At 41.3% G+C, this 25,493-nt stretch overlaps 1 protein-coding gene across 1 annotated transcript in view; it reads right to left on the bottom strand.

The window, feature by feature from the left end:
* alkal1 (ALK and LTK ligand 1) overlaps positions 1-25,493 on the bottom strand; it is a 61,582-nt gene that overhangs the window by 25,726 nt on the left and 10,363 nt on the right. The gene's annotated exons all lie outside the window — the stretch shown is intronic.

Here is a 25,493-nt window from a genome sequence, read left to right as displayed (position 1 = left end):
AGTGTGTGTGTGTCAGTCTACCTGTCTGTATCATTAGCCACTTCATCATTTACATTAAAATGTTCATTTACAGACATTGTAATGATGAATTTCATAGTTACAGACTACAGTCAGTGTTGATCTTGTATGTGCACTAACACATGTATTGCTTGTTTTCAGTCCTTAGAAGATTAAGTTGATCTTGGGTGCATGGGGTTGCAATGTCCCATGTTCAAATCCAGCCTGGGAATGTTTTCCCACATCATCATCTCTATTCCCCTGTGTTTACTGCCTGAGCAAGTACATGAAGCCATAGTAAGCATTGAATCCATACAAACATATTTGTCAGTAAGCCAAAAGAAAGTAGACAGTATGAGGACTAATGCACGGAAAACATGACTGTGTGTTAAAATATGTTATGGGTGTCTCGGAGCCAACTGTGACAAATCCACTGAGAGAAATGCGAAAACATCTGGTGCTTTATTATATTATCTGGGATGAAACAAAATCAACTGATGTTTTTTGGCCACTGAGGGCCTGTCCAATTCATGGGAAATAATGAATAGTTGAATACCCATGATACTGAGTAGAATACGTAACTGCCAGTTATGTTTATTTCTTCTTCCCCATGCATTCACGTCCACAAATCCTTGGACAATCTTCTAGATTGCTGGTGCATATTGGAGTTTCGAACAAATGACAAATATCATCTTAAAGACTTAGAGTTTTAATTTCAGAGTGGTCACATCGTATTGGTTGACCAGTATAGGCATTCCACTGATTCATTTATTTTTTTTAACTTGCTGAGGTCAGGGGGGCTGGAGCCCATCACAGTGGTCACTGGGCGAGAGATGGAGTACACCATGGACACGGCGCCAATCTATTGCAGGGCTGGCACACACATATAGACCAACACACTCTCATACACACCTTCCATCCATCCATCCATTTTCTTCCGCTTTATCCGGAGTCGGGTCGCGGGGGCAGCAGCTCAAGCAAAGCCGCCCAGACCTCCCGATCCACACACACCTCCCCCAGCTCCTCCGGGGGAACCCCAAGGCGTTCCCAAGCCAGCCAAGAGATGTAGTCCCTCCAGCGTGTCCTGGGTCTTCCCCGGGGCCTCCTCCCAATGGGACGTGCCCGGAACACCTTTCCAGCGAGGCGTCCAGGGAGCATCCAGAAAAGATGCCCGAGCCACCTCAACTGACTCCTTTTGACATGGAGGAGCAGTGGCTCGACTCCGAGCTCCTCCCGAGTGACCGAGCTCCTCACCCTATCTCTAAAGGAGCGCCCAGCCACCCTGCGGAGGAAACTCATCTCGGCCGCTTGTACTCGCGATCTCATTCTTTCGGTCATGAGCCAAATCTCATGACCATAGATGAGGATCGGAACGTAGATTGATCGGTAAATCGAGAGCTTTGCCCCCCTACTCAGCTCTCTCTTCACCATGACGGTCCGATACAGCGACCGCATCACTGCAGATGCTGCACCAATCCGTCTATCGATCTCACGCTCCATCCGTCCCTCACTCGTGAACAAGACCCCGAGATACTTAAACTCCTCCACTTGAGGAAAGGACACTCCACCGACCTGAAGAGGGCAAAGCACCTTTTTCCGGTCGAGAACCATGGCCTCGGATTTGGAGGTGCTGATTTTCATCCCGGACGCTTCACACTCAGCTGCAAACCGCCCCAGTGCACGCTGAAGGTCCTGATTTGACGAAGCCAACAGAACCACATCGTCCGCAAACAGCAGAGACGAGATTCTGTGGTTCCCAAACCAGAGAAGGGGCTCATACACACCTACAGCCAAAAAATACAAATATATGAATGAATGAATTTTAATCAGCACACACACACACACACACACACAATTAACAAAAGAATCTCTCAGAATACAAAACAAAAGAAAACAAAAACTCAAACAATTTCCCAGTTCTGTGCGGCCGAAAGAGTGAAGGCTGAAGCAAAAGCTTATAAATGCCCCCCTTTCACCAGTTGCTATATACACATATATGTACACTCATAACAACAAATACCAAAAAAAGAAAAAAAGACAAGCAAAGACAATATAGATTAATCAGTAAATGAAAATATCTGAACACAGCAGAACAAACAGCAGTATAACGCACAAATAAAACAGAACAGTAACAAAGTCAGTTAACCTAATTTATCGTACTATAATAAGAAATTATATCATTTTTATAAAGACTTTTCAAGCCAGCCAAAGTACCAGATAATTTAATACTATCAGGACAGTTAGTTATTCCAGATTTTAGCACCTTTTACGTGGAGATGCAGTGACTTTTTACAGTAGTTCAAATCTTTAAGCTGTCAAATACTAATGTTCCTCTCGAGTGAGTTCATGGGCATGTTGAGGCAAGAGTTTATTGTTAACTTTATACATGGTCTGTATCGTAATATAATCAACCAAGTCCCAAAATTTCAAAATGTGTAAACAAGCAAACCGTGGGTTTGTTTTATATGCATTTCCCCAAACCTCAATGTAGTAGGACATGTACGGGACAAGCAATGAATGATACAGCGTAACCAACGAATGCTGGGAGTTGTGCTTTATACAGAATCGCGATAACTTTTGACATTTTGGATTTAGCATAATTTCTATGAGTTTTCCAACTTAATTTATCATCGATAAAAACTCCAAGAAACTTGGCTTCAGTTACTATTTCAATTTCAGCATCATTCAGTAATATGTTTCTACTTACGTTCCTGGGCTTATTTCTGAATATAATACATTTTGTTTTACCCAAATGAAGCGATAACTTATTTGACTTAAACTAGTATTTAAATTTTTGTAGTTCCTTCTCCATCATGTCCAGGAGCTGTCCCAAATGATCCCCACTACCAAACACAGTTGTATAATCAGCAAACAAAATACATCACAGACTTGTGGTTGGCTCTCACTGCGGTATTGTATCACTTCCTGTTCCGGAGCACAGCGGTGTTTTGCTGTATCTGTTAGCTGTTTAATCTGCGCAGTTAGATTGATCTAGTTAACTAGATAACGATTTGCTTCACAGTGTAATCTTCACGTGCCTTAACTAAAGCACTCCCTCTGCTGAATCACCTATAAATTATTTACACATTATTCACTTTGTGTGTTTTTAGGAAACCGCTAGCTTAGCGCAGCTACTAGCTCTTAGCCGGTTTAGCATGGCGGCTTCTCCTGTCTCTCCCGCACTTTTCTGCTCTGGGTGTGAAATGTTTAGTTATTCTTCGGCCTCCTTTAGCAGTAATGGTACTTGTAATAAGTGTAGCTTATTCGTAGCTTTGGAGGCCAGGCTGGGCGAATTGGAGACTCGGCTCCGCACCGTGGAAAATTCTACAGTTAGCCAGCCCCTGTAGTCGGTGCGGACCAAGGTAGCTTAGCCGCCGTTAGTTTCCCTCTGGCAGATCCCGAGCAGCCGGGAAAGCAGGCCGACTGAGTGACTGTGAGGAGGAAGCGTAGTTCTAAACAGAAGCCCCATGTACACCGCCAACCCGTTCACATTTCTAACCGTTTTTCCCCACTCGGCGACACACCCGCCGAGGATCAAACTCTGGTTATTGGCGACTCTGTTTTTGAGAAATGTGAAGTTAGCGACACCAGCAACCATAGTCAATTGTCTTCCGGGGGCCAGAGCAGGCGACATTGAAGGAAATTTGAAACTGCTGGCTAAGGCTAAGCGTAAATTTGGTAAGATTGTAATTCACGTCGGCAGTAATGACACCCGGTTACGCCAATCGGAGGTCACTAAAATCAACACTGAATCGGTGTGTAACTTTGCAAAAACAATGTCGGACTCTGTAGTTTTCTCTGGGCCCCTCCCCAATCGGACCGGGAGTGACATGTTTAGCCGCATGTTCTCCTTGAATTGCTGGCTGTCTGAGTGGTGTCCAAAAAATGAGGTGGGCTTCATAGATAACTGGCAAAGCTTCTGGGGAAAACCTGGTCTTGTTAGGAGAGACGGCATCCATCCCACTTTGGATGGAGCAGCTCTCATTTCTAGAAATCTGGCCAATTTTCTTAAATCCTCCAAACCGTGACTATCCAGGGTTGGGACCAGGAAGCAGAGTTGTAGTCTTACACACCTCTCTGCAGCTTCTCTCCCCCCTGCCATCCCCTCATTACCCCATCCCCGTAGAGACGGTGCCTGCTCCCAGACTACCAATAACCAGCAAAAATCTATTTAAGCATAAAAATTCAAAAAGAAAAAATAATATAGCACCTTCAACTGCACCACAGACTAAAACAGTTAAATGTGGTCTATTAAACATTAGGTCTCTCTCTTCTAAGTCCCTGTTGGTAAATGATATAATAATTGATCAACATATTGATTTATTCTGCCTTACAGAAACCTGGTTACAGCAGGATGAATATGTTAGTTTAAATGAGTCAACACCCCCGAGTCACACTAACTGTCAGAATGCTCGTAGCACGGGCCGGGGCGGAGGATTAGCAGCAATCTTCCATTCCAGCTTATTAATTAATCAAAAACCCAGACAGAGCTTTAATTCATTTGAAAGCTTGACTCTTAGTCTTGTCCATCCAAATTGGAAGTCCCAAAAACCAGTTTTATTTGTTGTTATCTATCGTCCACCTGGTCATTACTGTGAGTTTCTCTGTGAATTTTCAGACCTTTTGTCTGACTTAGTGCTTAGCTCAGATAAGATAATTATAGTGGGCGATTTTAACATCCACACAGATGCTGAGAATGACAGCCTCAACACTGCATTTAATCTATTATTAGACTCTATTGGCTTTGCTCAAAAAGTAAATGAGTCCACCCACCACTTTAATCATATCTTAGATCTTGTTCTGACTTATGGTATGGAAATAGAAGACTTAACAGTATTCCCTGAAAACTCCCTTCTGTCTGATCATTTCTTAATAACATTTACATTTACTCTGATGGACTACCCAGCAGTGGGGAATAAGTTTCATTACACTAGAAGTCTTTCAGAAAGCGCTGTAACTAGGTTTAAGGATATGATTCCTTCTTTATGTTCTCTAATGCCATATACCAACACAGTGCAGAGTAGCTACCTAAACTCTGTAAGTGAGATAGAGTATCTCGTCAATAGTTTTACATCCTCATTGAAGACAACTTTGGATGCTGTAGCTCCTCTAAAAAAGAGAGCTTTAAATCAGAAGTGCCTGACTCCGTGGTATAACTCACAAACTCGTAGCTTAAAGCAGATAACCCGTAAGTTGGAGAGGAAATGGCGTCTCACTAATTTAGAAGATCTTCACTTAGCCTGGAAAAAGAGTCTGTTCCTCTATAAAAAAGCCCTCCGTAAAGCTAGGACATCTTTCTACTCATCACTAATTGAAGAAAATAAGAACAACCCCAGGTTTCTTTTCAGCACTGTAGCCAGGCTGACAAAGAGTCAGAGCTCTATTGAGCTGAGTATTCCATTAACTTTAACTAGTAATGACTTCATGACTTTCTTTGCTAACAAAATTTTAACTATTAGAGAAAAAATTACTCATAACCATCCCAAAGACGTATCGTTATCTTTGGCTGCTTTCAGTGATGCCGGTATTTGGTTAGACTCTTTCTCTCCGATTGTTCTGTCTGAGTTATTTTCATTAGTTACTTCATCCAAACCATCAACATGTTTATTAGACCCCATTCCTACCAGGCTGCTCAAGGAAGCCCTACCATTATTTAATGCTTCGATCTTAAATATGATCAGTCTATCTTTGTTAGTTGGCTATGTACCACAGGCTTTTAAGGTGGCAGTAATTAAACCATTACTTAAAAAAACATCACTTGACCCAGCTATCTTAGCTAATTATAGGCCAATCTCCAACTTTCCTTTTCTCTCAAAAATTCTTGAAAGGGTAGTTGTAAAACAGCTAACTGATCATCTGCAGAGGAATGGTCTATTTGAAGAGTTTCAGTCAGGTTTTAGAATTCATCATAGTACAGAAACAGCATTAGTGAAGGTTACAAATGATCTTCTTATGGCCTCAGACAGTGGACTCATCTCTGTGCTTGTTCTGTTAGACCTCAGTGCTGCTTTTGATACTGTTGACCACAAAATTTTATTACAGAGATTAGAGCATGCCATAGGTATTAAAGGCACTGCACTGCGGTGGTCTGAATCATATTTATCTAATAGATTACAATTTGTTCATGTAAATGGGGAATCTTCTTCACAGACTAAGGTTAATTATGGAGTTCCACAAGGTTCTGTGCTAGGACCAATTTTATTCACTTTATACATGCTTCCCTTAGGCAGTATTATTAGACGGCATTGCTTAAATTTTCATTGTTACGCAGATGATACCCAGCTTTATCTATCCATGAAGCCAGAGGACACACACCAATTAGCTAAACTGCAGGATTGTCTTACAGACATAAAGACATGGATGACCTCTAATTTCCTGCTTTTAAACTCAGATAAACTGAAGTTATTGTACTTGGCCCCACAAATCTTAGAAACATGGTGTCTAACCAGATCCTTACTCTGGATGGCATTACCCTGACCTCTAGTAATACTGTGAGAAATCTTGGAGTCATTTTTGATCAGGATATGTCATTCAAGCGCATATTAAACAAATATGTAGGACTGCTTTTTTGCATTTACGCAATATCTCTAAAATTAGAAAGGTCTTGTCTCAGAGTGATGCTGAAAAACTAATTCATGCATTTATTTCCTCTAGGCTGGACTATTGTGATTCATTATTATCAGGTTGTCCTAAAAGTTCCCTGAAAAGCCTTCAGTTAATTCAAAATGCTGCAGCTAGAGTACTAACGGGGACTAGAAGGAGAGAGCATATCTTACCCATATTGGCCTCTCTTCATTGGCTTCCTGTTAATTCTAGAATAGAATTTAAAATTCTTCTTCTTACTTATAAGGTTTTGAATAATCAGGTCCCATCTTATCTTAGGGACCTCATAGTACCATATTACCCCAATAGAGCGCTTCGCTCTCAGACTGCAGGCTTACTTGTAGTTCCTAGGGTTTGTAAGAGTAGAATGGGAGGCAGAGCCTTCAGCTTTCAGGCTCCTCTCCTGTGGAACCAGCTCCCAATTCAGATCAGGGAGACAGACACCCTCTCTACTTTTAAGAATTAGGCTTAACTTTCCTTTTTGCTAAAGCTTATAGTTAGGGCTGGATCAGGTGACCCTGAACCATCCCTTAGTTATGCTGCTATAGACTTAGACTGCTGGGGGGTTCCCAAGATGCACTGTTTCTTTCTCTTTTTGCTCTGTATGCACCACTCTGCATTTAATCATTAGTTATTGATCTCTGCTCCCCTCCACAGCATGTCTTTTCCTGGTTCTCTCCCTCAGCCCCAACCAGTCCCAGCAGAAGACTGCCCCTCCCTGAGCCTGGTTCTGCTGGAGGTTTCTTCCTGTTAAAAGGGAGTTTTTCCTTCCCACTGTCGCCAAGTGCTTGCTCACAGGGGGTAGTTTTGACCGTTGGGGTTTTTACGTAATTATTGTATGGCTTTGCCTTACAATATAAAGCGCCTTGGGGCAACTGTTTGTTGTGATTTGGCGCTATAATAATAAATTGATTGATTGATTGATTGACTTGGAAACCAATCCTGTGTCATTAATATACAACAGAAACAGTAACGGCCCAAGGACTGAACCCTGGGGCACTCAACATGTAATCCTCAAAAATTCAGAATTTGTCCCCCCAAAATGGACACACTGATACCTGTTGCATACATAGCTAGCTATCTAATCAAGGGCCAGTCCTCTAATACCGTACTTCTGTAATTTGTCCAATAGTAAAGTACGATCTATGGTATCAAATGCTTTCTGCAAATTCACAGAAAATTCCTACAGTGTATTTCTTCTTCTCTGTTGCATTTGTAACTTGTTCAACAAAATCAATTAAAAGCCAGTGAAGTGGTACTATTTTTTCTAAAACCATACTGCTGTTCACTGAGTATGTGATGTTTAGTTATGAAATCGTTCAACCTCTTCACAAATATCTTTTCCAGAATTTTTTAAAAACTGTGGTAACAATGAGATTGGCCTGTAGTTTGAAAAGACTTGAATAAAAGATTTGAATAGTGGTATCACCTTAGCCATTTTAATTTTGAAAGGAAATTTCCCAGTCATCAATGACAAATTACAATTATAAGTCAAGGGTTTAACAATGCAATTGATAATATTTTTTTATCAAAAACATATCAAGGTTGTCACTGTCAGTTGACTTTTTCCCCTTTAGCTTATGAACTAAGTTCATACTTTCATTTTCATCTGTTTCTTTAATATACATTGAATCCAGAGTTGTATTAATTGTTTTGCTCTTGTCCACATTTTGAGGATGCAATTGAATTTGATAATTTTTTACCCACATTAACAAAACAGTTGTTGAAATGATCAGCAATAACTTTATTTTCTTTTATGATTTTGTCAGAATCTATATGCAAATAAGATGGATAATCTTTAACAACTTTTTTCTTTTTAATGATTTCATTTAAAATCTTCCAAGTGCCTTTAATGTTGGTTTTATTTTTTTTCCAATAAATTTCAGTAATACTGCTTCTTATACGATTGCATAATGTCCGTTAGTTTGTTTTTTGTATGTCTTATATTTTCTTTAATCTTCTTTTGTTCTGATTTTATAAACTGCTTGTATTTTTACATGCATTCTGGAGTCCCTTTGTAACCCAAGGTTTAACAGTTTTTTGCATTTTTCCAGTTCTTGGCATAAACGAGCAATCTTTGTCATACAACTTGGAAATAATGGAAATAATTCATCTGATTGTCATATCTTCACTATAAATATCACACCAATCTTGATGTATTAAGTCCCTTCTGAGGTTCTGAATACTAACATCAGTAATTTTCCTTTTGAGATTTGTGGTTTCCATTTGCTCATTTTTATCAACTGATGATTTGAAAGCTACGAAAACTGGCAAATGATCACTGATGTCACTAATGAGTAGTCCACCTATTATGTTCCCTACAGTAGCATTTGTTAATATATTGTCGATAAGTGTCAATGTATTCATAGTTTATCCTAGTTGGATGCGTGACCACTGGGTACAATCCCTACAAAACACAGGGTTTATGAATTCTGTTATTTGTAACTGACCATGAGGATTTAGGAAATCTATATTAAAGTCCCCACAGACAATAAAAGCTTATTATTATAACTGTGTTGTACATTTCAGTCAATTTATCCACAAATATCTATATTTGACCATAGAGCTCTATAAACACAGCTTATAATTATGTTTTTTGATTTTTCACATTTAATTTCCACATATTCCATAATATTTGTCAAAGAAAATTACATGTGTTGTATAATTTCACTTTGATAATTTGAACATACATAAAGTGCCATGCCACCGCCCCATTTTTTCATCCTATTGTGGTCAAAAAAGATATCTCTCAAGTCACCAGCTTCTCTCTCAAGTCTCAGTAATTGCAATAATTGAAAAATTGTTTATTAGATATATTTAAGCAGTCCTGAATTTTTGAAACGTTCATGAGAAGACTTCTGTTATGTGTCGGACGCAGCTCGGAGAACCGACCAGCGTTTGAAGGACCCAGTATGAAATAAGCAGAGCACGGTACAAAGGCTAACTGAATTTAATACATAACGTGATACAAAAAACACAAAGAAAGTGCGGTCTGGCGTGGTGCGCTCCCAGCAGCGCTAACGGTCCGGAGCCAGAAGCTGTTCGGACCCAAGGACCCCGCCGACACCCCCCAGGTGGCCGCAACAAACCGAGTCTGTGAAAGAAGGAACCATTATGTGAGTCCACACTCTACACACAGAGAGAACACTTAAAGGTGTACAAACAGCAAACACTTCCTGGCTTGATTACTAATCAGCTTCCAACCTGCAGGCATGGACAATCCAGTTCACAAAACTCCACTGCAGTGGAAGCCGATACATGACTAACATACAGCTCAATATATAAAGGTGTGAGGGACACCACATTTACTGACTGTATAAATGTTAGTCACAAAATCTAACGTACCTCAGGAAGTGTGCGACGAGCGTGAGGACCTCACCCCCTCCTCTTTCACAGACCGTGCATCAAACCTGGACGTTCTCCTGCATCCAATGATGATGAGATGGCTCCCGAGATGACGATCTCACCCGTCTGGTCACAAGGTCGAGTCTCTGGCAAATACACACTGTATACTCAGTCTTGCAATGCCACCCATGTTCCAATCCATATAGATGCACCTCAGCTGTGAGTCCCTGACGAGCCGCAGGTGATCAGGGTGAGGTCCTGATAACCTCAGCAACACAGCCACTCAGTCCCAAATGCAAGCCACCTGGAAGGAAAAACAAAAGACAGAAACAAAAAGGCAGCCAGGCCCCCCAGCCATACAACAACTTCTACTATTAAAATGTATTATGGAGAAAATCCCATTTGTCAGAAGAATAATTGTTCAATTGTTCTTCAGTAAAGTATATATAAAAAATTATCCAAAGTAATTGGGCAAACTATCTTCACTCAATTAAATTATACTTTTTTATACTTTGTTTCAAATCCTTAGCAGGAAATTTGGTTAGCACTGTTGACTCACAGCAAGAAGGTCATGGGATCGATTCCCATTCTGTAGCCTTTGAATGTTCTCCACGTGATGGTGTGGTTCCCTCCGGGTGCTCCGGCTTCCTCCCACATCCAAAAACATGCAGGTTAAGCGAGTTGGAAACTAAATTGCCCGTAGGTGTGTGTGCGGGTGTGAATGTGTTTGTTTGTCTATATGTGGCCCTCCGACAGACTGGCATCCTGTCCAGGGTGTACCCTGCCTCATACCCTATGACTGCTGGGATAGGCTCCAGCCCCCCATGACCCAGTCTTGGATAAGCGGTTGAAGATGAGTGAGTGATGTGCATTTAACAGGTTCTTCACAATGTTGTCCAGCCTCGCCTCCTTGTGCCCCTGTCTACTTCATCTCTCTGACTATTCCTATTCTTTTCCCCCAGTCTCTTCCTCACTCTATCACCAAGGTTCCTTGTCTTCCTTCCTCTGTCCAGATGTCACACCCAGTGCCTTCCTAGGTGTATCAATGAACACTTCTGACAGTCTGACCCTTGCTTCACTTGTCACTGTCTTCCTCTTTGTCACTTCAAGTATGTTCCAACATCATCATCCCCTGCTACTTCCATACACAATTCCATTTTAGCTTACACATCTACAGAGAACAGTGCCCACCTGTGTGCACCTTCCGTCGCTCTTAAACATCACCCCTTTTAATAATAAGTATTCACCACAGCCATTTCCATCATATTTTTTCCAAAATCCACCACCATCTGCCATCCTACACTCCTCCCCTACCTTGTTTAAAGACTTAAATGATTCAGCACCATTACTATAAAGAAATTTGGTGCCTAGTTCTACGAAGGCCTGAAAAGTGATATTTTACAATGATGTAAAATATTTCACTTTTATGGCTTTACTCCTTGAAGCAGATCTGTCCCAGAATGTTAGGATTTCTAATTTAAGTCAAGTTGAGGGTTCATGTGGTACTATAATGTCAAAGTATGATGATACTGCTTCCTGGTCTGAGTGTATGTTTTCCACCTGTGTGGGATTGACAGCCTGTCCAGCCTGTAATCCACCATCACCCAGTGTGTGCTGGGATAGGTTCCAGACCTCTATCACTATCAACAGGACAGGTGAAAGAAAATGATCAGTTGATGGATATTCCAGGTAAAACCAAATCTGTTATCATAATTTTTTCCATTTGTCTTGCACTTTCCAGTAATGCAATTTCAAAGTGCGGGATATAAAACAGTTAAAGTAAAATCAAATGTAAATTTCAATTTAAAACTTAGAGCTTGCAGATATGGTTTGTGATTGGCCTGAAATCACAAATTTTTGCCACACTGAAAAAAAAAAGATACTTTGGATCACCTTAAAAAATTGATGTAATTTGTTACAGCTATTTTTTTTTTTTTTTAGTTTTTCACAATGTATATTTATGATTTGGTAACGTGATTCTAGCAGATTTAAACTGGAAACCACAATTATCCATTAGACGAATGTAAATAACTACTTTGATTGAAGTGCACTGATGTTTCATTTTTCAGTGTACCAAAAAAAACAAAACAATAAATAATATTTAACAAAAGCAAAAAGCAAACAAAAGCAAAACTGCATGGCTAAGGAAGATGCCACAAGAGTACATTACAGGTGTTTCTCCTTCCTTGACTGACCATGGACCTTTCATAGAGTCAAATGCACCAGTTGCTAATATGCTGCATATAATATCCTCAAAAGATAAATTCCATCTGGTCGGCGGTCTGAGAAAGGTGCTTCTTCAATTACATAAGCTCAAACTGCAACCTTTGAACTCTATGATGTGTGTGCAGCATTTCTGGAACATGATCTAATTGATACTGACAGTAAAAAGAATTGGGTCTTAACCCTAAAGTGCCATTGAACTAATCCCATTGATTTTAATACTTTAAATAACTAAGATGACAAAAAGTGTTAATTACTGCCCCAATACATCATCCTCAAATGTTCCATCATCACCATCATTACAGTAGATTATCTAGAAATTCTTTAGAACTAAGGTCATTGGGATGGGTAGTGACATGTCTTGGGGACAATTGGGAAGTCCAGTTGGTGTGGCAAGAACTTCTGGATATCTCCTGAAAGATTGAGATCTGTCATTGACATACGAGGTCTGTTAGAAAAGTATCCGACCTTTTTATTTTTTTCAAAAACCTGATGGATTTGAATCACGTGTGCACGCCACGCCTGTCGATTGCATCATTTTCTGGTAAGCAGCCTTTGTGTGAGGTGTGTGTCGTGCGCTCAGCGTTTTTCATTCCAAGGAAAAGGACGGAACGACTGGAGCAGGGCCGCATCAAATTTTGCCAGAAACTGGGCGACAGCCAGGTGGAAACCATTCGGATTATTCAGACGGCTTTCGGTGATGATCCCATGGGCATCACACAGATTAAGGAGCGGTACAACCGGTTTAAAGACGTCTGCACAACGGTGGAGAGCGCGCTGCGCTCCGGTCGGCCATCAACATGCTGAAATGACCGGATTATTTCCAAAGTGAACGCTGTGGTGATGCGGGGCCGTCATGTGACTATCCGAAAATTGCGGAAGAGGTGGACATCAGCACTTTTTCGGTACATTCCAATGTGAAAGAAGATTTTGCCATGAAAAGAGTGGCTGTCAAATTCTTTCCTGAAGCTTCTGACGGCGGAGCAGAAGCACCTCTGTGTTGAAGTCTCACAGGACATGTTGTGACATGCCCACCTCTTCCACAATTTCTCAGATAGTCACACGACTGAAAAGTCACCGAAAGCCGTCTGAATCATCCGAATGGTTTCCACGTGGCTGTCGCCCAGTTTCTGGCAAAATTTGATGCGGCGCTGCTCCAGTCGTTCCATCTTTTTCCTTGGAATGAAAAAACGTTGAGCGTATGACACACGTCCCACACAAAGGCTGCTTACCAGAAAATGATGCAACTGACAGGCGTGGAAAAGTTCACACATGCACACAAAGGTTCAAGGTTTGCTCATGCAGGCACATGTGATTCAAATCCATCAGGTTTTTGAAAAAATAAAAGGTCCCAATACTTTTCTAACAGACCTCGTACACACAGACTTTAAGCACTTTGGTCTCCGAGACTCCGAACTACTTCTTGTTATTGTTGAGTTATACTGGGAAAAAATTCAAATGCAACACTTTTGTTTCCATTCAAATTATTGTATTGAAGTAAATGTCACAATTTGGCCCTGATTGGGGCTTTGATTCTATTTTTGCCTCTTTCTTTTCATCACCATCGCCCCAGATTTGATTTATTAGTTGTTTTATTTTCATTATGTGCTTATTCTCTCTTCTGTTTTGCTTTACCATTTTGGTTTTTTGTTACTTTTCATACTTTTGTTCAGTTCCATTCTAGTTTTGTTCAGCCGGTTTGTGTTTTCATTGCTCATCTCATTTGTGTTATCAATTATGCTGAAGTATCGGATTTTATTTTCTGTCAGTTATTAGTCTTTGTTTGTTTTGTCATCTGGTTATCTCTTATTGTATTCTAGCTTCAGCAAACGCTCAGAAATACAGACAATTGCACATATTACATGTGTAAAGATACTGAAGACAGGCTTCGAGAACCATTCAGATTCTCTGTCTTCATCTCACGGTAGTTGCAAAGCTGCGGTGGAATAAAAAGTTGGACTTTTTTTTCCCCCTGTACATTACATCCATAAAATATTCACAGCGCTTCCTTTTTTCCACATTTTCTTACAGCCTTATTCCAAAATGGATGAAATTAATATTTTTCCTCAAAATGATACACACAATACCCCATAATGACAATGTGAAAATGCTTTTTTTGAGATTTTTACAAATTTATTAACAATTAAAAAACCTAAGAAATCACATGTGCATAAAGTATTCATAGCCTTTGCCTTGAAGCTCAAAATTGAGCTCAGGTGCATCATGCTTCCACTTGTCACCCTAGAGATGTATCAACAGATTAATTGGAGTCCACCTGGGGTAAAGTCAGTTGATTGGACATGATTTGGAAAGGCACCCCTGTCTACATTTAAGGTCCCACGGTTGACAGTGCATGTCAGAGCACAAACGAAATATGAAGGCAAAGCAATTGTATGTTGACCTCCCAAACAGGATTGTCACAAGGCACAAATCTGGGGAAGGGTACAGTGGCATTTCTGCTGCTTTGTAGGTCCTAATGAGCACATTGTCCACCATCATTCATAAATGGAAGAAGTCTGGATCCACCAGGACTCTTCCTTGAGCTGGCCACATGTCTAAGCTGAGCAATCGGGGGAGAAGGACCTCAGTCAGGGAGGTGACCAAAAACCCAATGGTCACTCTGTCAGAGCTCCACCATTCCTCTATGGAGAGAGAGCCTTCCAGAACAACAACCATCTCTGCAGCAATCCACCAATCAGGCCTGTATGGTAGAGTGGCCAGGTGGAAGCCATTCCTTAGTAAGAGCCACATGGCTACCACCTGCATTTTGTCAAAAGGCACCTGAAGGACTTTCAGACCACGAGAAACAAAATTCTGTGGTCTGATGAGACAAAGATTGAACTCTTTGGTGTGAATGCCAGGTGTCATGTTCGTCAGAAACCAGGCACCATCTCTACAGTGAAGCATGGTGGTGGCAGCATCATGCTGTGGAGATGTTTTTCAGCAGCAGGAACTGGGAGACTCATCACGATTGAGGGAAAGATGAATGCAGCAATGTACAGAGACATCCTGGATGAAAACCTGCAACAGGAACCGGAAGACTAGTCAGGATGGAAGATGCAGCAATGTACAGAAACATCCTGGATGAAAACCTGCTCCAGAGCGCTGCTGACCTCAGACTGGAGCGACAGTTCATCTTTCAGCAGGACAATGAGCCTAAGCACACAGCCAAGATATCAAAGGAGCAGCTTCAGGACAACTTTGTGAATGTCCTTGAGTGGCCCAGCCAGAGCCCATACCTGAATCAGATTGAACACCTCTGAAGAGATCTGAAAATGACTGTGCATCATCACTCCCCATCCAACCTGATGGATCTTGAGAGGTGCTGCAAAGAGGAATGGGCAAAACTGCCCAAAGATAGGTGCACCAAGCTTGTAGTATCATATTCAAGATGAATTGAGACTGTAATTGCTGCCAAAGGTGCATTAACAAAGTATTGAGCAAAGGGTGTGAATACTTATGGTCATGTGATTTCTTAGTTTTTTTACTTTTAATAAATTGCAACAAAAAAAACTTTATTCATGTCATTATGTGGAATTGTGTGTAGAATTGTGTGAGAAAAAATAAATGAATTTACTTTATTTTGGAATAAGGCTGGAACATAACAAAATGTGGAAAAAGTGAAACTCTGTGAATACGTTCCGGATGCAACGTATATCAGTGCACATTCATGCGAAGAATGTATTAACAAAAATAACACCCCAAAACACTAAATAAGGATACATGTCGTGCTCATATATGTCACAAGTGTCAAATCATGAAACTGGTATGGTGAGACTGGAGAGAAACTTTTTTTTTGAAGAGGAACATTGGTAAGGAGATTGATATCTTCCTATCAGATGACCACAGTATAGTCTGTAATTGTTAACAGCATACAAAATCAAATCAGGGGACCAAATCAGCAAATGGGAAAATAGTGCTTTTACTGCCATTTCATCCCATTGAGAGTCAGACTACATTGTTAAACATTTGCTTGTCTTCATTTCAAAGTCTTTCTTTCTTCAATGGAGGTTCCTTATCAATGATGGTACTTCTGGTGGCTAACCAGGCCAGTTCTTGCATGAAATATGCGTCCACACATTTGACCGCATTCCTCAAATTATTCTACCTCAGTTGTGATTAAGCGCCACCAGAGCATTCGGTCTTCTACGTATTCATAAGATTTTTGGGTTGATGTTTGTGTTTTTCAATGTCAATTTCAGTTGGTCCTTGAAGCAACACATGACGCAGCCATGAGATCTTTTGCCAGTGCTGAGTTTGCAGTATAGGAGCTGACGTGGATGTCTGGTACTGCTCATCCTTTGAATGGCACATCAGAGATGTTGTTTGGTGATGGTACCTTCAATACTGATGTCTTTAGTTTCAAGGACTTCAAGGATGGTGACATAGTCGCCCCATCTGATGTTTGTGATTGATCATAGTTTGTGTTGATGTAACTGTTCAAGCTTTCAAGTATCCTGATGATGGTACATGGTCCATGCTGAACATCTGCAGATTAAGGTTGAAACAACTGTGGCTTGATGCACGATCAATCAATCAATCAATCAATTTTTTTTATATAGCGCCAAATCACAACAAACAGTTGCCCCAAGGCGCTTTATATTGTAAGGCAAGGCCATACAATAATTATGTAAAACCCCAACGGTCAAAACGACCCCCTGTGAGCAAGCACTTGGCTACAGTGGGAAGGAAAAACTCCCTTTTAACAGGAAGAAACCTCCAGCAGAACCAGGCTCAGGGAGGGGCAGTCTTCTGCTGGGACTGGTTGGGGCTGAGGGAGAGAACCAGGAAAAAGACATGCTGTGGAGGGGAGCAGAGATCGATCACTAATGATTAAATGCAGAGTGGTGCATACAGAGCAAAAAGAGAAAGAAACAGTGCATCATGGGAACCCCCCAGCAGTCTACGTCTATAGCAGCATAACTAAGGGATGGTTCAGGGTCACCTGATCCAGCCCTAACTATAAGCTTTAGCAAAAGGAAAGTTTTAAGCCTAATCTTAAAAGTAGAGAGGGTGTCTGTCTCCCTGATCTGAATTGGGAGCTGGTTCCACAGGAGAGGAGCCTGAAAGCTGAAGGCTCTGCCTCCCATTCTACTCTTACAAACCCTAGGAACTACAAGTAAGCCTGCAGTCTGAGAACGAAGCGCTCTATTGGGGTGATATGGTACTACGAGGTCCCTAAGATAAGATGGGACCTGATTATTCAAAACCTTATAAGTAAGAAGAAGAATTTTAAATTCTATTCTAGAATTAACAGGAAGCCAATGAAGAGAGGCCAATATGGGTGAGATATGCTCTCTCCTTCTAGTCCCCGTCAGTACTCTAGCTGCAGCATTTTGAATTAACTGAAGGCTTTTTAGGGAACTTTTAGGACAACCTGATAATAATGAATTACAATAGTCCAGCCTAGAGGAAATAAATGCATGAATTAGTTTTTCAGCATCACTCTGAGACAAGACCTTTCTGATTTTAGAGATATTGCGTAAATGCAAAAAAGCAGTCCTACATATTTGTTTAATATGCGCTTTGAATGACATATCCTGATCAAAAATGACTCCAAGATTTCTCACAGTATTACTAGAGGTCAGGGTAATGCCATCCACAGTAAGGATCTGGTTAGACACCATGTTTCTAAGATTTGTGGGGCCAAGTACAATAACTTCAGTTTTATCTGAGTTTAAAAGCAGGAAATTAGAGGTCATCCATGTCTTTATGTCTGTAAGACAATCCTGCAGTTTAGCTAATTGGTGTGTGTCCTCTGGCTTCATGGATAGATAAAGCTGGGTATCATCTGCGTAACAATGAAAATTTAAGCAATACCGTCTAATAATACTGCCTAAGGGAAGCATGTATAAAGTGAATAAAATTGGTCCTAGCACAGAACCTTGTGGAACTCCATAATTAACTTTAGTCTGTGAAGAAGATTCCCCATTTACATGAACAAATTGTAATCTATTAGACAAATATGATTCAAACCACCGCAGCGCAGTGCCTTTAATACCTATGGCATGCTCTAATCTCTGTAATAAAATTTTATGGTCAACAGTATCAAAAGCAGCACTGAGGTCTAACAGAACAAGCACAGAGATGAGTCGACTGTCCGAGGCCATAAGAAGATCATTTGTAACCTTCACTAATGCTGTTTCTGTACTATGATGAATTCTAAAACCTGACTGAAACTCTTCAAATAGACCATTCCTCTGCAGATGATCAGTTAGCTGTTTTACAACTACCCTTTCAAGAATTTTGAGAGAAAAGGAAGGTTGGAGATTGGCCTATAATTAGCTAAGATAGCTGGGTCAAGTGATGGCTTTTTAAGTAATGGTTTAATTACTGCCACCTTAAAAGCCTGTGGTACATAGCCAACTAACAAAGATAGATTGATCATATTTAAGATCGAAGCATTAAATAATGGTAGGGCTTCCTTGAGCAGCCTGGTAGGAATGGGGTCTAATAAACATGTTGATGGTTTGGATGAAGTAACTAATGAAAATAACTCAGACAGAACAATCGGAGAGAAAGAGTCTAACCAAATACCAGCATCACTGAAAGCAGCCAAAGATAACGATACGTCTTTGGGATGGTTATGAGTAATTTTTTCTCTAATAGTTAAAATTTTGTTAGCAAAGAAAGTCATGAAGTCATTACTAGTTAAAGTTAATGGAATACTCAGCTCAATAGAGCTCTGACTCTTTGCCAGCCTGGCTACAGTGCTGAAAAGAAACCTGGGGTTGTTCTTATTTTCTTCAATTAGTGATGAGTAAAAAGATGTCCTAGCTTTACGGAGGGCTTTTTTATAGAGCAACAGACTCTTTTTCCAGGCTAAGTGAAGATCTTCTAAGTTAGTGAGACGCCATTTCCTCTCCAACTTACGGGTTATCTGCTTTAAGCTACGAGTTTGTGAGTTATACCACGGAGTCAGGCACTTCTGATTTAAAGCTCTCTTTTTTAGAGGAGCTACAGCATCCAAAGTTGTCTTCAATGAGGATGTAAAACTATTGACGAGATACTCTATCTCACTTACAGAGTTTAGGTAGCTACTCTGCACTGTGTTGGTATATGGCATTAGAGAACATAAAGAAGGAATCATATCCTTAAACCTAGTTACAGCGCTTTCTGAAAGACTTCTAGTGTAATGAAACTTATTCCCCACTGCTGGGTAGTCCATCAGAGTAAATGTAAATGTTATTAAGAAATGATCAGACAGAAGGGAGTTTTCAGGGAATACTGTTAAGTCTTCTATTTCCATACCATAAGTCAGAACAAGATCTAAGATATGATTAAAGTGGTGGGTGGACTCATTTACTTTTTGAGCAAAGCCAATAGAGTCTAATAATAGATTAAATGCAGTGTTGAGGCTGTCATTCTCAGCATCTGTGTGGATGTTAAAATCGCCCACTATAATTATCTTATCTGAGCTAAGCACTAAGTCAGACAAAAGGTCTGAAAATTCACAGAGAAACTCACAGTAATGACCAGGTGGACGATAGATAATAACAAATAAAACTGGTTTTTGGGACTTCCAATTTGGATGGACAAGACTAAGAGTCAAGATTTCAAATGAATTAAAGCTCTGTCTGGGTTTTTGATTAATTAATAAGCTGGAATGGAAGATTGCTGCTAATCCTCCGCCCCGGCCCGTGCTACGAGCATTCTGACAGTTAGTGTGACTCGGGGGTGTTGACTCATTTAAACTAACATATTCATCCTGCTGTAACCAGGTTTCTGTAAGGCAGAATAAATCAATATGTTGATCAATTATTATATCATTTACCAACAGGGACTTAGTCTGGGAGCAGGCACCGTCTCTACGGGGATGGGGTAATGAGGGGATGGCAGGGGGAGAGAAGCTGCAGAGAGGTGTGTAAGACTACAACTCTGCTTCCTGGTCCCAACCCTGGATAGTCACGGTTTGGAGGATTTAAGAAAATTGGCCAGATTTCTAGAAATGAGAGCTGCTCCATCCAAAGTGGGATGGATGCCGTCTCTCCTAACAAGACCAGGTTTTCCCCAGAAGCTTTGCCAATTATCTATGAAGCCCACCTCATTTTTTTTGGACACCACTCAGACAGCCAGCAATTCAAGGAGAACATGCGGCTAAACATGTCACTCCCGGTCTGATTGGGGAGGGGCCCAGAGAAAACTACAGAGTCCGACATTGTTTTTGCAAAGTTACACACCGATTTAATGTTAATTTTAGTGACCTCCGATTGGCGTAACCGGGTGTCATTACTGCCGACGTGAATTACAATCTTACCAAATTTACGCTTAGCCTTAGCCAGCAGTTTCAAATTTCCTTCAATGTCGCCTGCTCTGGCCCCCGGAAGACAATTGACTATGGTTGCTGGTGTCGCTAACTTCACATTTCGCAAAACAGAGTCGCCAATAACCAGAGTTTGATCCTCGGCGGGTGTGTCGTCGAGTGGGGAAAAATGGTTAGAGATGTGAACGGGTTGGCGGTGTACACGGGGCTTCTGTTTAGAACTACGCTTCCTCCTCACAGTCACCCAGTCAGCCTGCTTTCCCGGCTGCTCGGGATCTGCCAGGGGGTAACTAACGGCGGCTAAGCTACCTTGGTCCGCACCGACTACAGGGGCCTGGCTAGCTGTAGAATTTTCCACGGTGCGGAGCCGAGTCTCCAATTCGCCCAGCCTGGCCTCCAAAGCTACGAATAAGCTACACTTATTACAAGTACTGTTACTGCTAAAGGAGGCCGAGGAATAACTAAACATTTCACACCCAGAGCAGAAAAGTGCAGGAGAGACAGGAGAAGCCGCCATGCTAAATCGGCTAAGAGCTAGTAGCTATGCTAAGCTAGCGGATTCCTAAAAACACGCAAAGTGAATAATGTGTAAATAATTTAGAGGTGATTCAGCAGAAGGAGTGCTTTAGTTAAGGCACGTAAAGATTACACTGGGAAACAAATCATAATCTAGATAACTAGATCAATCTAACTGCGCAGATTAAACAGCTAACAGATACAGAAAAACACCGCTGTGCTCCGGAACAGGAAGTGATACAATACCGCAGTGAGAGCTTGGTTTGGTCTCAGATTTTTGTTCCCCAAAACACGGTGGTAGAGTCTTCCGAAAACAAGATGGGCAATGTAATTAAAAACAGAATACAATGATTTGCAAATCCTGTTCAACCAGTATTCAATTGAACACACCACAAAGACAAGATATTTAATGTTAAAACTGATAAACTTTTTTGTTTTTGTGCAAATATTTGCTCATTTTGAAATGGATGCCTGCAGCACATTTCAAAAAAGTTGGGACGGGGCAACAAAAGACTGGGAAAGTTGATGAATGCTCAAAGAACACCTAATTGGAAACAGGTGAGTGTCACGATTGGGTATAAAAGGAGCATCCCCAAAAGGCTCAGCTGTTCACAAGCAAAGATGGAGCGAGGATTACCACTTTGTGAACAACTGCGTGGAAAAATAGTCCAACAGTTTAAGAACAATGTTTCTCAACATTCAATTGTAACGAATTTAGGGATTCCATCATCTACAGTCCATAATATAATCATAAGATTCAGAGAATCTGGAGAACTTTCTACACGTAAGCGGCAAGGCTGAAATCCAACATTGAATGCCCTTGACCTTCGATCCCTCAGGCGGCACTGCATTAAAAACCAACATCATTGTGTAAAGGGTCTTACCGCGTGGGCTCAAGAACACTTCAGAAAACCACTGTCAGTTAACACAGTTCGTCGCTACATCTATAAGTGCAAGTTAAAACTCTACCATGCAAGGCAAAAGCCATACATCAACAACATCCAAAAACGCTGCCACCTTCTCTGGGCCCCAGCTGATTTGAAATGTACAGACGCAAAGTGGAAAAGTGTGCTGTGGTCTTTTTCAGGGATATCCCTGCTTATTTCAGCAGTAAAAGACTGCAGGTACTAGACTGGCCTGCCTGCAGTCCAGACCTGTCACCCACTGAAAATGTGTGGTGCATTATGAAGTGCAAAATACGACAATGGAGACCCCGGACTGTTGAACAACTGAAGTCGTACATCAAGCAAGTATGGGAAAGAATTCCACATACAAAGCTTCAACAATTAGTGTCCTCAGTTCCCAAATGCTTATTGAGTGTTGTTAGAAGGAAAGGTGATGTAACACACTGATAAACATACCACTGTCCCAGCTTTTTTGAAACGTGTTGCAGGCATGCATTTCAAAATGAGCAAATATTTGCACAAAAACAATAAAGTCTCTCAGTTTGAACATTAAATATCTTGTCTTTGTGGTGTATTCAATTGAATATACACTCAACAAAAATATAAACGCAACACTTTTGGTTTTGCTCCCATTTTGTATGAGATGAACTCAAAGATCTAAAACTTTTTCCACATACACAATATCACCATTTCCCTCAAATATTGTTCACAAACCAGTCTAAATCTGTGATAGTGAGCACTTCTCCTTTGCTGAGATAATCCATCCCACCTCACAGGTGTGCCATATCAAGATGCTGATTAGACACCATGATTAGTGCACAGGTGTGCCTTAGACTGCCCACAATAAAAGGCCACTCTGAAAGGTGCAGTTTTGTTTTATTGGGGGGGGGGGGGGATACCAGTCAGTATCTGGTGTGACCACCATTTGCCTCATGCAGTGCAACACATCTCCTTCGCATAGAGTTGAAGAGAACACCTCTCCAATGTGCCAAACACCAGCGAATGTGAGCATTTGCCCACTCAAGTCGGTTACGACGACAAACTGGAGTCAGGTCGAGACCCCGATGAGGACGACAAGCATGCAGATGAGCTTCCCTGAGACGGTTTCTGACAGTTTGTGCAGAAATTCTTTGGTTATGCAAACCGATTGTTTCAGCAGCTGTCGAGTGGCTGGTCTCAGACGATCTTGGAGGTGAACATGCTGGATGTGGAGGTCCTGGGCTGGTGTGGTTACACGTGGTCTGCGGTTATGAGGCTGGTTGGATGTACTGCCAGATTCTCTGAAACGCCTTTGGAGACGGCTTATGGTAGAGACATGAACATTCAATACACGAGCAACAGCTCTGGTTGACATTCCTGCTGTCAGCATGCCAATTGCACGCTCCCTCAAATCTTGCGACATCTGTGGCATTGTGCTGTGTGATAAAACTGCACCTTTCAGAGTGGCCTTTTATTGTGGACAGTCTAAGGCACACCTGTGCACTAATCATGGTGTCTAATCAGCATCTTGGTATGGCACACCTGTGAGGTGGGATGGATTATCTCAGCAAAGGAGAAGTGCTCACTATCACAGATTTAGACTGGATTGTGAACAATATTTGAGGGAAATGGTGATATTGTGTATGTGGAAAAAGTTTTAGATCTTTGAGTTCATCTCATACAAAATGGGAGCAAAACCAAAAGTGTTGCGTTTATATTATTGTTGAGTATAGATTGAAGAGGATTTGCAAATGATTGTATTCTGTTTTTATTTACATTTTACACAACATCCCAACTTCATTGGAATTGGGGTTGCAAAAAATATCTCAGTCCACATTAAAACGCAAAATACATTGTTAAGGGGCTCTTCACACATAACACGAATGAGGCTGAATGGCACAATCTCGAACGCCTTGCACAGCAGTCACCACAACATTTGCATCTCATTTGTTTGGCACATGCACTCTACATTCGCGTCCGAAACCCATTCGAATGGCGGGTAAGATGAGGTCGCACTGCCATATGATCGTGTTGGCAGCATTCGCACGGCATGTCATACGCAGGTCAGACAAATCGCGCCATGGCACAATATGCTGCACGAAATCAATGCCCATGATGAACCATGGCCGAATGGCTTGATTGAGGCAGTCTTCATACCATCAGCTGAAAGTCAGACTCAGCGAGTGCCCATTTGAACCCCTCTCGGTACGCCGCTCGATAGACACGCGGAGCCGGCTGATGGGTCCAGAATATGAGAGCATGGCTTCATTCATGTCAGTCCATTAGCTTGTTTACGTCCATGACCATGGTTCATGTACAGAGGAACACGAGGATGATATTAAAGTAAATAAAACATTTTTCTGTTTTTTTTTACAGTGAGCATCTGTGAGTTCCACGTGCTTGCACTATATTTGTGCGTGCAGATGAGCATGCATGAAACCATCGCCATGGTATCGTTCACGCCTGTCAGACCGTGTGTCCCTCCCAACAGCAGATGGAGCTTTTCACGGTTCCCCAAGTCCTTTTCTTCACGTTTTTTCAGCCGGTTCCTGCTTTCTTCACTCAGCTTGGTGTTATGTGCGAAGGGGCCTTAAGCGCTGTAAATAGCATGCCAAAGCAAGAGGTGGCGATATAACCCTAACCATGTAGCCATGTTGGCAAATCACAAGCCTGGACATAAAGACAAAAACTCTGTTTTCCTTTTCAACATGTAAACATTGTGAAGAAAATCTTCTTCTTCTTCCATTTTCAGTGACATGAAATGCAGTTTACATGTGGAGAAAAGGTCAAAATGCATAGGAAAAAGATGTGGTCGGGGCCTAACAGCTATGGACCACTTGCTGATTTCTTTTGTAACTTCATGAACTCAAAATACAAGAAAACTGATGAATGTGAGAGGTTCTCTTAATTTAGTCCTACATGCCATCTACAAACACATGTAAGAATAAATTTGTTTTTATATGAGACCAAGCATATGCAATTTCTGTATGGTAATGGTCATTTTGTTACCTACCAACACAGGAGGTGAATTTAAAAGCATGTTAGGCTGTGTGACAAAAAGTCACACATGGAACATGGGATGCATGCAGGAACACACATCAGCCTGTTTGGGGGTGCAGGGATGACAACAAATCAGCGACCCCTGCAGTCAGCTTCACCTCCCTTCAGGGAGTTGCAACTAAGCATCACTTTTTGAACAACCCACACAAACAAAATCCCACACAGTCTGCATTACAGATTCATTAGTCATCTTCTTCATCCATATTTCTGTGTGGTTTAAGGGGGCAATGTAGCCCAAGGCTGAGCAGTTTAGGTTTTCAATGACATTTTGACAATTAACCACACATCAGGAAATAAAACAGCAACAACTATTCAATTCTGAGACAACCTACTCCACTGATGTAATATACGAGGTCTGTCCATAAAGTATCGTACCTTTTTATTTTTTTCAAAAACTATATGGATTTCATTCATATGTTTTTACGTCAGACATGCTTGAACCCTCGTGCGCATGCGTGAGTTTTTCCACGCCTGTCAGTGACGTCATTCGCCTGTGAGCACGCCTTGTGGAAGGAGTGGTCCCGCCCCCTTGTCGGATTTTCATTGTCTGGAAATGGCGGAATGAAAAGGACTTTTTTCCATCAGAATTTTTTCAGAAGCTG

Source organism: Thalassophryne amazonica, chromosome 10 (genome assembly GCF_902500255.1).
Source record: "Thalassophryne amazonica chromosome 10, fThaAma1.1, whole genome shotgun sequence".
In the NCBI taxonomy this organism is placed as follows: Eukaryota; Metazoa; Chordata; class Actinopteri; order Batrachoidiformes; family Batrachoididae; genus Thalassophryne; species Thalassophryne amazonica.
This window is presented reverse-complemented; position numbering and strand designations above follow the sequence as displayed.